This window comes from Schistocerca gregaria, chromosome 10, assembly GCF_023897955.1.
Source record: "Schistocerca gregaria isolate iqSchGreg1 chromosome 10, iqSchGreg1.2, whole genome shotgun sequence".
Lineage (NCBI taxonomy): Eukaryota > Metazoa > Arthropoda > Insecta > Orthoptera > Acrididae > Schistocerca > Schistocerca gregaria.
Window position 1 is genome coordinate 744,812 of NC_064929.1, and position 14,493 is coordinate 759,304.

Here is a 14,493-nt window from a genome sequence, read left to right on the forward strand (position 1 = left end):
GTGCACTTTCCTAAATGGGAGTAATGTCTCTAACAGTCTACGCTTTGATCGTTCACTGGAAGACCAGTAGTAGTTTCCGATGTACATCTGGAGGCATTCTGTAAGCTGTGGACCTTCAAAGTGTTGATAAAACACAGAAGTTGCATCGGGATTGAATACAACTGTCACCATGCGCACTTTCCTCCATGAGAGTAATGTCTCAAACAGTCTACGCTTTGATCGTTCCCTGGAAGACGACTATTAGTTTCACATGCACATCTGGAGGCATTTTCTAATCTGTGGCCTAACACAGTGCTGATGAAACACAGAAATTGCATCGGGATTGAATACAACAGTCACCATGCGCACTTTCCTCCATGGGAGTAATGTCTCAGCAGTCTACGCTTTGATCGTTCCCTGGAAGACCAGTAGTAGTTTCCGATGCACATTTGGAGGCATTCTGTAATCTGTGGACTATCAGAATTTTGATAAAACACAGAAATTGCATCGGGATTGAATACAACAGTCACCATGAGCACATTCCTCCATGGGAGTAATGTCTCAAACAGTCTACGCTATGATCGCTCACTGGAAGACCAGTAGTAGTTTCTGATGCACATCTTGAGGCATTCTGTAAACTGTGGACCTTCAAAGGGCTGATGAAACACAGAAATTGCATCGGGATTGAATACAACAGTCACCATGTGCACTTTCCACCATGGGAGTAATGACTCAAACAGTCTACGCTTTAATCGTTCTCTGGAAGACAAGTAGTAGTTTGCGATGTACATCTGGAGGCATTCTGTAAGCTGTGGACCTTCAAAGTGTTGATAAAACACAGAAGTTGCATCGGGATTGAATACAACAGTCAGCATGCGCACTTTCCTCCATGGGAGTAATGTCTCAAACAGTCTTTGCTTTGATCGTTCCCTTGAAGACCAGTAGTAGTTTCCGAAGCACATCTGGAGGCATTCTGTAATCTGTGGCCTATCAGAGTCTTGATGAAACACAGAAATTGCATCGAGATTGAATACAAAAGCCACCATGCGCACTTTCCTCAATGGTTGTAATGTCTCAAAATGTTTACGCTTTGATCGTTCCCGGGAACCAGAAGTAGTTTCCGATGCACATCTGGAGGCATTCTGTAATCTGTGGACTATCTGAGTGTTGATGAAACACAGAAATTGCATCGGGATTGAATACAACAGTCACCATGCGCACTTTCCTCCATGGGAGTAATGTCTCAAACAGTCTACGATATGATGGCTCCCTTTAAGACCAGTAGTAGTTTCCGATTCGCATCTGGATTCATTCTATAATCTGTGGACTAGCAGAGTGTTGATGAAACACAGAAATAGCATCGGGATTGAATACAACAGTCACCATGCTCACTTTCCTCCATGGGAGTAATGTCTCAAACAGTCTATTCTTTGATCGTTCCCTGGAAGTCATTGTAATAGTTTCCGATGCACATCTGGAGGCATTCTGTAATCTGTGGACTATCAGAGTGTCGATAAAACACAGAAATTGCATCAGGATTGAAAACAACAGTCACCATGCGCACATTCCTACATAGAAGTAATGTCTCAAACAGTCTACGCTTTGATCGTTCCCTGGAAGACCAGTAGTACTTTCCGATGCACATCTGGAGGCATTCTGTAATCTGTGGACCTTCAAACTTTTGATGAAACACAGAAATTGCTTCGTTATGGAATACATCAGTCACCATGCACACTTTCCTCCATGGGAGTAATTTTTCAAACTGTCTACGTTTTGATCGTTCCCTGGAAGACCAGTAGTAGTTTCCGATGCTCATCTGGAGGCATTCTGTAATCTGTGGAACTTCCAACTTTTGATGAAACACAGAAATTGCATCGGTATGGAATTCATCAGTCACCATGAGCACTTTCCTCCATGTGAGTAATGTCTCAATCAGTCTACGATTTGATCGTTCCCTGGAAGACCAGTAGTAGTTTCCGATGCACATCTGGAGGCATTCTGTAATCTGTGGACTATCAGAGTGTTGATGAAACACAGAAATTGCATCGGGATTGAATACAATAGTCACCATGCGCACTTTCCTCCATGGGAGTAATGTCTCAAACTGTCTACGCTTGGATCTTTCCCTGGAAGACCAGTAATAGTTTCCGATGCACATCTGGAGGCATTCTGTAATCTGTGGACCTTCAAAGTGTTGATGAAACACAGAAATTGCATCGGGATTGAATACAACAGACACCATGAGCACTTTCCTCCATGGGAGTAATGTCTCAAACAGTCTACGCTTTGATCGTTCCCTGGAAGACCAGTAGTAGCTTCCGATGCACATCTGGAGGCACTTTGTAATCTGTGGACTATCAGAGTGTTGACGAAACTTAGAAATTGCATCGGGAATTAATACAACGGTCACCATGTGCACTTTCCTCCATGTGAGTAATGTCTCAAACAGTCTACGATTTGATCGTTCCCTGGAAGACCAGTAGTAGTTTCTGATGCACATCTTGAGGCATTCTGTAAACTGTGGACCTTCAAAGTGTTGATGAAACACAGAAATTGCATCGGGATTTAATACAACAGTCACCATGTGCACTTTCCTAAATGGGAGTAATGTCTCGAACAGTCTACGCTTTGATCGTTCACTGGAAGACCAGTAGTAGTTTCCGATGTACATCTGGAGGCATTCTGCAATCTGTGGACTATCAGTGTGTTGATGAAACACAGAAATTGCATCGGGATTGAATACAACAGTCACCATGCGCAATTTCCTCCATGGGAGTAATGTCTCAAACAATCTACGCTTTGATCGTTTCCTGGAAGACCAGTAGTAGTTTCTGATGCACATCTTGAGGCATTCTGTAAACTGTGGACCTTCAAATTGTTGATGAAACACAGAAATTGCATCGGGATTGAATACAACAGTCACCATGTGCACTTTCCTAAATGGGAGTAATGTCTCTAACAGTCTACGCTTTGATCGTTCACTGGAAGACCAGTAGTAGTTTCCGATGTACATCTGGAAGCATTCTGTAAGCTGTGGACCTTCAAAGTGTTGATAAAACACAGAAGTTGCATCGGGATTGAATACAACAGTCACCATGCGCACTTTCCTCCATGAGAGTAATGTCTCAAACAGTCTACGATTTGATCGTTCCCTGGAAGACGACTATTAGTTTCACATGCACATCTGGAGGCATTTTCTAATCTGTGGCCTAACACAGTGCTGATGAAACACAGAAATTGCATCGGGATTGAATACAACAGTCACCATGCGCACTTTCCTCCATGGGAGTAATGTCTCAACACTCTACGCTTTGATCGTTCCCTGGAAGACCAGTAGTAGTTTCCAATGCACATTTGGAGGCATTCTGTAATCTGTGGACTATCAGAATTTTGATAAAACACAGAAATTGCATCGGGAATGAATACAACAGTCACCATGAGCACATTCCTCCATGGGAGTAATGTCTCAAACAGTCTACGCTTTGATCGTTCACTGGAAGACCAGTAGTAGTTTCTGATGCACATCTTGAGGCATTCTGTAAACTGTGGACCTTCAAATGGGTGATGAAACACAGAAATTGCATCGGGATTGAATACAACAGTCACCATGTGCACTTTCCACCATGGGAGTAATGACTCAAACAGTCTACGCTTTAATCGTTCTCTGGAAGACAAGTAGTAGTTTGCGATGTACATCTGGAGGCAATCTGTAAGCTGTGGACCTTCAAAGTGTTGATAAATCACAGAAGTTGCATCGGGATTGAATACAACAGTCACCATGCGCACTTTCCTCCATGGGAGTAATGTCTCAAACAGTCTTTGCTTTGATCGTTCCCTTGAAGACCAGTAGTAGTTTCCGAAGCACATCTGGAGGCATTCTGTAATCTGTGGACTATCAGAGTCTTGATGAAACACAGAAATTGCATCGAGATTGAATACAACAGCCACCATGCGCACTTTCCTCAATGGTTGTAATGTCTCAAAATGTTTACGCTTTCATCGTTCCCTGGAACCAGAAGTAGTTTCCGATGCACATCTGGAGGCATTCTGTAATCTGTGGACTATCTGAGTGTTGATGAAACACAGAAATTGCATCGGGATTGAATACAACAGTCACCATGCGCACTTTCCACCATGGGAGTAATGACTCAAACAGTCTACGCTTTAATCGTTCTCTGGAAGACAAGTAGTAGTTTGCGATGTACATCTGGAGGCAATCTGTAAGCTGTGGACCTTCAAAGTGTTGATAAATCACAGAAGTTGCATCGGGATTGAATACAACAGTCACCATGCGCACTTTCCTCCATGGGAGTAATGTCTCAAACAGTCTACGCTTTGATCGTTCCCTGGAAGACCAGTAGTACTTTCCGATGCACATCTGGAGGCATTCTGTAATCTGTGGACCTTCAAACTTTTGATGAAACACAGAAATTGCTTCGGTATGGAATACATCAGTCACCATGCGCACTTTCCTCCATGGGAGTAATGTGTCAAACTGTCTACGTTTTGATCGTTCCCTGGAAGACCAGTAGTAGTTTCCGATGCTCATCTGGAGGCATTCTGTAATCTGTGGAACTTCCAACTTTTGATGAAACACAGAAATTGCTTCGGTATGGAATACATCAGTCACCATGAGCACTTTCCTCCATGTGAGTAATGTCTCAATCAGTCTACGATTTGATCGTTCCCTGGAAGACCAGTAGTAGTTTCCGATGCACATCTGGAGGCATTCTGTAATCTGTGGACTATCAGAGTGTTGATGAAACACAGAAATTGCATCGGGATTGAATACAATAGTCACCATGCGCACTTTCCTCCATGGGAGTAATGTCTCAAACTGTCTACGCTTGGATCTTTCCCTGGAAGACCAGTAATAGTTTCCGATGCACATCTGGAGGCATTCTGTAATCTGTGGACCTTCAAAGTGTTGATGAAACACAGAAATTGCATCGGGATTGAATACAACAGACACCATGCGCACTTTCCTCCATGGGAGTAATGTCTCAAACAGTCTACGCTTTGATCGTTCCCTAGAAGACCAGTAGTAGTTTCCGATGCAAATCTGGAGGTATTATGTAATCTGTGGACTATCTGTGTGTTGATGAAACACAGATATTGCATCGGGATTGAATACAACAGTCACCATGCGCAATTCCTCCATTGAAGTAATGTCTCAAACAGTCTACGCTTTGATGGATCCCTGGAAGACCAGTAGTAGTTTCCGATTCACATCTGGAGGCAATCTGTAATCTGAGGACTGTCAGAGTGTTGATGAAACACAGAAATTGCATCGGGATTGAATACAACAGTCACCATGCGCACTTTCCTCCATGGGAGTAATGCCTCATACGATCTACGCTTTGATCGTTCCCTGGAAGACCAGTAGTAGCTTCCGATGCACATCTGGAGGCACTTTGTAATCTGTGGACTATCAGAGTGTTGACGAAACGTAGAAATTGCATCGGGAATGAATACAACGGTCACCATGTGCACTTTCCTCCATGTGAGTAATGTCTCAAACAGTCTACGATTTGATCGTTTCCTGGAAGACCAGTAGTAGTTTCTGATGCACATCTTGAGGCATTCTGTAAACTGTGGACCTTCAAAGTGTTGATGAAACACAGAAATTGCATCCGGATTTAATACAACAGTCACCATGTGCACTTTCCTAAATGGGAGTAATGTCTCGAACAGTCTACGCTTTGATCGTTCACTGGAAGACCAGTAGTAGTTTCCGATGTACATCTGGAGGAATTCTGTAAGCTGTGGACCTTCAAAGTGTTGATAAAACACAGAAGTTGCATCGGGATTGTATACAACAGGCACCACGCAGGCGTTTCTCCATGGGAGTAATGTCTCATACTGTCTACGCTTTTATCGTTCCCTGGAAGACCAGTAGTAGTTTCCGATGCAAATCTGGAGGTATTATGTAATCTGTGGAATATCTGAGTGTTCATGAAACACAGAAATTGCATCGGGATTGAATACAACAGTCACCATGCGCAATTCCTCCATTGGAGTAATGTCTCAAACAGTCTATGCTTTGATGGATTCCTGGAAGACCAGTAGTAGTTTCCGATTCACATCTGGAGGCATGCTGTAATCTGTGGACTGTCAGAGTGTTGATGAAACACAGAGATTGCATCGGGATTGAATACAACAGTCACCATGCGCACTTTCCTCCATGGGAGTAATACCTCATACGATCTACGCTTTGATCGTTCCCTGGAAGACCAGTAGTAGCTTCCGATGCACATCTGGAGGCATTTTGTAATCTGTGCACTATCAGAGTGTTGACGAAACGTAGAAATAGAATCGGGAATGAATACAACAGTCACCATGCGCAATTTCCTCCATGGTAGTAATGTCTTAAACAGTCTACGCTTTGATCGTTCAGTGGAAGACCAGTAGTAGTTTCTGATGCACATCTTGAGGCATTCTGTAAACTGTGGACATTCAAAGTGTTGATGAAGCACAGATATTGCATGAGGATCGAACACAACAGTCACCATGTGCACTTTCCTCCATGGGAGTAATGTATCAAACAGTCTACCATTTAATCGTTCCCTGGAAGACAAGTAGTAGTTTCCGATGTACATCTGGAGGCATTCTGTAAGCTGTGGACCTTCAGAGTGTTGATAAAACACTGAAGTTGCATCGGGATTCAATACAACAGTCACCATACGCACTTTCCTCCATGAGAGTAATGTCTCAAACAGTCTACGCTTTGATCATTCCCTGGAAAACCAGTATTAGTTTCCGATGCACATCTGGAGGCATGTTGTAATCTGTGGACTATCGGAGTGTTGATGAAACACAGAAATTGCATCGGGATTGAATACAAAAGACACCATGCGCACTTTCCTCCATGGGTGCAATGTCTCAAACACTTTACGCTTTGATCGTTCCCTGGAAGACCAGTAGTAATTTCCGATGCATATCTGGAGGCATTCTGTAATCTGTGGACTTTCGAAGTGTTGATGAAACACAGAAAATGCATCAGGATTGTATTCAACAGGCACCATGCAGGCTTTTCTCCATGGGAGTAATGTCTCAAACAGTCAACGCTTTGATCGTTCCCTGGAAGACCAGTTGTAGTTTCCGATACACATCTGGAGGCATTCTGTAATCTGTGGACAATCAGAGTGTTGATGAAACACAGAAATTGCATCGGGATTGAATACAACAGTCACCATGTGCACTTTCCTCCATGGGAGTAATGTCTCAAACAGTCTACGCTTTAATCGTTCCCTGGAAGACAAGTAGTAGTTTCCGATGTACATCTGGAGGCATTCTGTAAGCTGTGGACCTTCAAAGTGTTGATAAAACACAGAAGTTGCATCGGGATTCAATACAACAGTCACCATACGCACTTTCCTCCATGAGAGTAATGTCTCAAACAGTCTACGCTTTGATCTTTCCCTGGAAGACTAGTATTAGTATCCGATGCACATCTGGAGGCATTTTGTAATCTGTGGACTATCGGAGTGGTGATGAAACACAGAAATTGCATCGGGATTGAATACAAAAGTCACCATGCGCACTTTCCTCCATGGGTGCAATGTCTCAAACAGTCTACGCTTTGATCGTTCCCTGGAAGACCAGTAGTAGTTTCCGATGCACACCTGGAGTCATTCTGTAATCTGTGGACTATCAGAGTCTTGATGAAACACAGAAATTGCATCGAGATTGAATACAACATCCACCATGCGCACTTTCCTCAATGGTTGTAATGTCTCAAACAGTTTACGCTTTGATCGTTCCCTGGAAGACCAGTAGTAGTTTCCGATGCACATCTGGAGGCATTCTGTAATCTGTGGACTGTCAGAGTGTTGATGAAACACAGAAATTGCATCGGGATTGAATACAATAGTCACCATGCGCACTTACCTCCATGGGAGTAATGCCTCATACGATCTACGCTTTGATCGTTCCCTGGAAGACCAGTAGTAGCTTCCGATGCACATTTGGAGGCATTTTGTAATCTGTGGACTATCAGAGTGTTGACGAAACGTAGAAATTGAATCGGGAATGAATACAACAGTCACCATGCGCAAGTTCCTTCATGGGAGTAATGTCTCAATCAGTCTACGCTTTGATCGTTCCCTGGAAGACCAGTAGTTGTTTCTGATGCACATCTTGAGGCATTCTGTAAACTGTGGACCTTCAAAGTGTTGATGAAACACAGAAATTGCATCGGGATTGAATACAACAGTCACCATGTGCACTTTCCAAAATGGGAGTAATGTCTCAAACAGTCTACGCTTTGGTCGTTCACTGGAAGACCAGTAGTAGTTTCCGATGTACATCTGGAGGCATTCTGTAAGCTGTGGACTATCAGAGTGTTGACGAAACGTAGAAATAGCATCGGGAATGAATACAAAAGTCACCATGCGCACTTTCCTCCATGGGTGCAATGTCTCAAACAGTCTACGCTTTGATCGTTCCCTGGAAGACCAGTAGTAGTTTCCGATGCATATCTTTAGGCATTCTGTAATCTGTGGACTTTCGAAGTGTCGATGAAACACAGAAAATGCATCAGGATTGTATTCAACAGGCACCATGCAGGCTTTTCTCCATGGGAGTAATGTCTCAAACAGTCAATGCTTTGATCGTTCCCTGGAAGACCTGTTGTAGTTTCCGATACATATCTGGAGGCATTCTGTAACCTTTGGACTATCAGAGTGTTGATGAAACACAGAAATTGCATCGTGATTGAAAACAACAGTCACCATGCGCACATTCCTACATAGGAGTAATGTCTCAAACAGTCTACGCTTTGATCGTTCCCTGGAAGACCAGTAGTAGTTTCCGATGCACATCTGCAGGCATTCTGTATTCTGTGGACCTTCAAACTTTTGATGAAACACAGAAATTGCTTCGGTATGGAATATATCAGTCACCATGCGCACTTTCCTCCATGGAAGTAATGTGTCAAACTGTCTACGTTTTGATCGTTCCCTGGAAGACCAGTAGTAGTTTCCGATGCTCATCTGGAGGCATTCTGTAATCTGTGGACCTTCAAACTTTTGATGAAACTCTGAAATTGCTTCGGTATGGAATACATCAGTCACCATGCGCACTTTCGTCCATGTGAGTAATGTCTCAATCAGTCTACGATTTGATCGTTCCCTGGAAGACCAGTAGTAGTCTCCGATGCACATCTGGAGGCATTCTGTAATCTGTGGACTATCAGAGTGTTGATGAAACACAGAAATTGCATCGGGATTGAATACAATAGTCACCATGCGCACTTTCCTCCATGGGAGTAATGTCTCAAACTGTCTACGCTTGGATCTTTCCCTGGAAGACCAGTAATAGTTTCCGATGCACATCTGGAGGCATTCTGTAATCTGTGGACCTTCAAAGTGTTGATGAAACACAGATATTGCATCGGGATTGAATACAACAGTCACCATGTGCACTTTCCTCCATGTGAGTAATGTCTCAAACAGTCCAGGATTTGATCGATCCCTGGAAGACCAGTAGTAGTTTCCGATGCACATCTGGAGGCATTCTGTAATCTGTGGACTATCAGAGTGTTGATGAAACACAGAAATTGCATCGGGATTGAATACAACAGTCACCATACGCACTTTCCTCCATGGGAGTAATGTCTCAAACAGTCTACGCTTTGATCGTTCCCTGGAAGACCAGTAGTAGTTTCCGAAGAAAATCTGGAGGTATTCTGTAAACTGTGGACCTTCAAAGTGTTGAAGAAACACAGAAATTGCATCGGGATTTAATACAACAGTCACCATGCGCAATTCCTCCATGGGAGTAATGTCTCAAACAGTCTACGCTTTGATGGATCCCTGGAAGACCAGTAGTAGTTTCCGATTCACATCTGGAGGCATGCTGTAATCTGTTGACTCTCAGAGTGATGATGAAACACAGAAATTGCATCGGGATTGAATACAACAGTCACCATGCGCACTTACCTCCATGGGAGTAATGCCTCATACGATCTACGCTTTGATCGTTCCCTGGAAGACCAGTAGTAGTTTCTGATGCACATCTTGGGGCATTCTGTAAACTGTGGACATTCAAAGTGTTGATGAAGCACAGAAATTGCATGAGGATTGAATACAACAGTCACCATGTGCACTTTCCTCCATGGGAGTAATGTATCAAACAGTTTACGATTTAATCGTTCCCTGGAAGACAAGTAGTAGTTTCCGATGTACATCTGGAGGCATTCTGTATGCTGTGGACCTTCAAAGTGTTGATAAAACACAGAGGTTGCATCGGGATTCAATACAACAGTCACCATACGCACTTTCCTCCATGAGAGTAATGTCTCAAACAGTCTACGCTTTGATCTTTCCCTGGAAGACTAGTATTAGTTTCCGATGCACATCTGGAAGCATTTTGTAATCTGTGGACTATCGGAGTGTTGATGAAACACAGAAATTGCATCGAGATTGAATACAACATCCACCATGCGCACTTTCCTCAATGGGTGTAATGTCTCAAACAGTTTACGCTTTGATCGTTCCCTGGAAGACCAGTAGTAGTATCCGATGCACATCTGGAGGCATTCTGTAATCTGTGGACTGTCAGAGTGTTGATGAAACACAGAAATTGCATCGGGATTGAATACAATAGTCACCATGCGCACTTTCCTCCATGGGAGTAATGCCTCATACGATCTACGCTTTGATCGTTCCCTGGAAGACCAGTAGTAGCTTCCGATGCACATTTGGAGGCATTTTGCAATCTGTGGACTATCAGAGTGTTGACGAAACGTAGAGATTGAATCGGGAATGAATACAACAGTCACCATGCGCAATTTCCTTCATGGGAGTAATGTCTCAAACAGTCTACGCTTTGATCGTTCCCTGGAAGACCAGTAGTTGTTTCTGATGCTCATCTTGAGGCATTCTGTAAACTGTGGACCTTCAAATTGTTGATGAAACACAGAAATTGCATCGGGATTGAATACAACAGTCACCATGTGCACCTTCATCCATGGGAGTAATGTATCAAACAGTCTACGCTTTAATCGTTCCCTGGAAGACAAGTAGTAGTTTCCGATGTACATCTGGAGGCATTCTGTAAGCTGTGGACCTTCAAAGTGTTGATGAAACACAGAAGTTGCATCGGGATTGAATACAACAGTCACCATGCGCAATTCCTCCATGAGAGTAATGTCTCAAACAGTCTACGCTTTGATCGTTCCCTGGAAGACCAGTATTAAATTCACATGCACATCTGGAGGCATTTTCTAATCTGTGGACTAACACAGTGCTGATGAAACACACAAATTGCATCGGGATTGAATACAACAGTCACCATGCGCACTTTCCTCCATGGGAGTAATGTCTCAAACAGTCTACTCTTTGGTAGTTCCCTGGAAGACCAGTAGCAGTTTCTGATGCACATCTGGAGGCATTCTGTAATCTGTGGACTTTCAAAGTGTTGATGAAACACAGAAATTGCATCGGGATTGTATACTACAGGCACCATGCAGGCGTTTCTCCATGGGAGTAATGTCTCATACTGTCTACGCTTTTATCGTTCCCTGGAAGACCAGTAGTAGTTTCCGATGCAAATCTGGAGGTATTGTGTAATCTGTGGACTATCTGAGTGTTGATGAAACACAGAAATTAGATCGGGATTGAATACAACAGTCACCATGCGCAATTCCTCCATGGGAGTAATGTCTCAAACAGTCTACGCTTTGATGGATCCCTGGAAGACCAGTAGTGGTTTCCGATTCACATCTGAAGACATTCTGTAATCTGTGGACTGTCAGAGTGTTGATGAAACACAGAAATTGCATCGGGATTGAATACAACAGTCACCATGCGCACTTTCCTCCATGGGAGTAATGCCTCATACGATCTACGCTTTGATCGTTCCCTGGAAGACCAGTAGTAGTTTCCGATGCACATCTGGAGGCATTCTGTATTCTGTGGACCTTCAAACTTTTGATGAAACACAGAAATTGCTTCGGTATGGAATATATCAGTCACCATGCGCACTTTCCTCCATGGGAGTAATGTGTCAAACTGTCTACGTTTTGATCGTTCCCTGGAAGACCAGTAGTAGTTTCCGATGCTCATCTGGAGGCATTCTGTAATCTGTGGACCTTCAAACTTTTGATGAAACTCTGAAATTGCTTCGGTATGGAATACATCTGTCACCATGCGCACTTTCCTCCATGTGAGTAATGTCTCAATCAGTCTACGATTTGATCGTTCCCTGGAAGACCAGTAGTAGTTTCCGATGCACGTCTGGAGGCATTCTGTAATCTGTGGACTATCAGAGTGTTGATGAAACACAGAAATTGCATCGGGATTGAATACAATAGTCACCATGCGCACTTCCCTCCATGGGAGTAATGTCACAAACTGTCTACGCTTGGATCTTTCCCTGGAAGACCAGTAATAGTTTCCGATGCACATCAGGAGGCATGCTGTAATCTGTGGACCTTCAAAGTGTTGATGAAACACAGAAATTGCATCGGGATTGAATACAACAGTCACCATGTGCACTTTCCTCCATGTGAGTAATGTCTCAAACAGTCTACGATTTGATCGATCCCTGGAAGACCAGTAGTAGTTTCCGATGCACCTCTGGAGGCATTCTGTAATCTGTGGACTATCAGAGTGTTGATGAAACGTACAAATTGCATCGGGAATGAATACAACAGTCACCATGCGCAATTTCCTCCATGGGAGTAATGTCTCAAACAGTCTACGCTTTGATCGTTCCCTGGAAGACCAGTAGTAGTTTCTGATGCACATCTGAAGGCATTCTGTAAACTGTGGACCTTCAAAGTGTTGATGAAACACAGAAATTGCATCGGGATTGAATACAACAGTCACCATGTGCACTTTCCTAAATGGGAGTAATGTCTCAAACAGTCTACGCTTTGATCGTTCACTGGAAGACCAGTAGTTGTTTCCGATGTACATCTGGAGGCATTCTGTAAGCTGTGGACCTTCAAAGTGTTGATAAAACACAGACGTTGCATCGGGATTGAATACAACAGTCACCATGCGCACTTTCTTCCATGAGAGTAATGTCTCAAACAGTGTACGCTTTGATCGTTCCCTGGAAGACCAGTAGTAGTTTCCGATGCACATCTGGAGGTATTCTGTAATTTGTGGACTATCAGAGTGTTAATTAAAGACAGAAATTGCATCGGGATTGAATACAACAGTCACCATGCGCAATTCCTCCATGGGAGTAATGTCTCAAACAGTCTACGCTTTGATGGATCCCTGGAAGACCAGTAGTAGTTTCCGATTCACATCTGGAGGCATGCTGTAATCTGTGGACTCTCAGAGTGATGATGAAACACAGAAATTGCATCGGGATTGAATACAACAGTCACCATGCGCACTTACCTCCATGGGAGTAATGCCTCATACGATCTACGCTTTGATCGTTCCCTGGAAGACCAGTAGTAGTTTCTGATGCACATCTTGAGGCATTCTGTAAACTGTGGACATTCAAAGTGTTGATGAAGCACAGAAATTGCATGAGGATTGAATACAACAGTCACCATGTGCACTTTCCTCCATGGGAGTAATGTATCAAACAGTTTACGATTTAATCGTTCCCTGGAAGACAAGTAGTAGTTTCCGATGTACATCTGGAGGCATTCTGTAAGCTGTGGACCTTCAAAGTGTTGATAAAACACAGAAGTTGCATCGGGATTCAATACAACAGTCACCATACGCACTTTCCTCCATGAGAGTAATGTCTCAAACACTCTACGCTTTGATCATTCACTGGAAAACCAGTATTAGTTTCCGATGCACATCTGGAGGCATGTTGTAATCTGTGGACTATCGGAGTGTTGATGAAACACAGAAATTGCATCGGGATTGAATACAAAAGACACCATGCGCACTTCCCTCCATGGGTGCAATGTCTCAAACAGTTTACGCTTTGATCGTTCCCTGGAAGACCAGTAGTAATTTCCGAAGCATATCTGGAGGCATTCTGTAATCTGTGGACTTTCGAAGTGTTGTTGAAACACAGAAAATGCATCAGGATTGTATTCAACAGGCACCATGCAGGCTTTTCTCCATGGGAGTAATGTCTCAAACATTCAACGATTTGATCGTTCCCTGGAAGACCAGTTGTAGTTTCCGATACACATCTGGAGGCATTCTGTAATCTGTGGGCTATCAGAGTGTTGATGAAACACAGAAATTGCATCGTGATTGAATACAACTGTCACCATGCGCACTTTCCTCCATGGGAGTAATGTCTCAAACAGTCTACGCCTTAATCGTTCCCTGGAAGACAAGTAGTAGTTTCCGATGTACATCTGGAGGCATTCTGTATGCTGTGGACCTTCAAAGTGTTGATAAAACACAGAGGTTGCATCGGGATTCAATACAACAGTCACCATACGCACTTTCCTCCATGAGAGTAATGTCTCAAACAGTCTACGCTTTGATCTTTCCCTGGAAGACTAGTATTAGTTTCCGATGCACATCTGGAAGCATTTTGTAATCTGTGGACTATCGGAGTGTTGATGAAACACAGAAA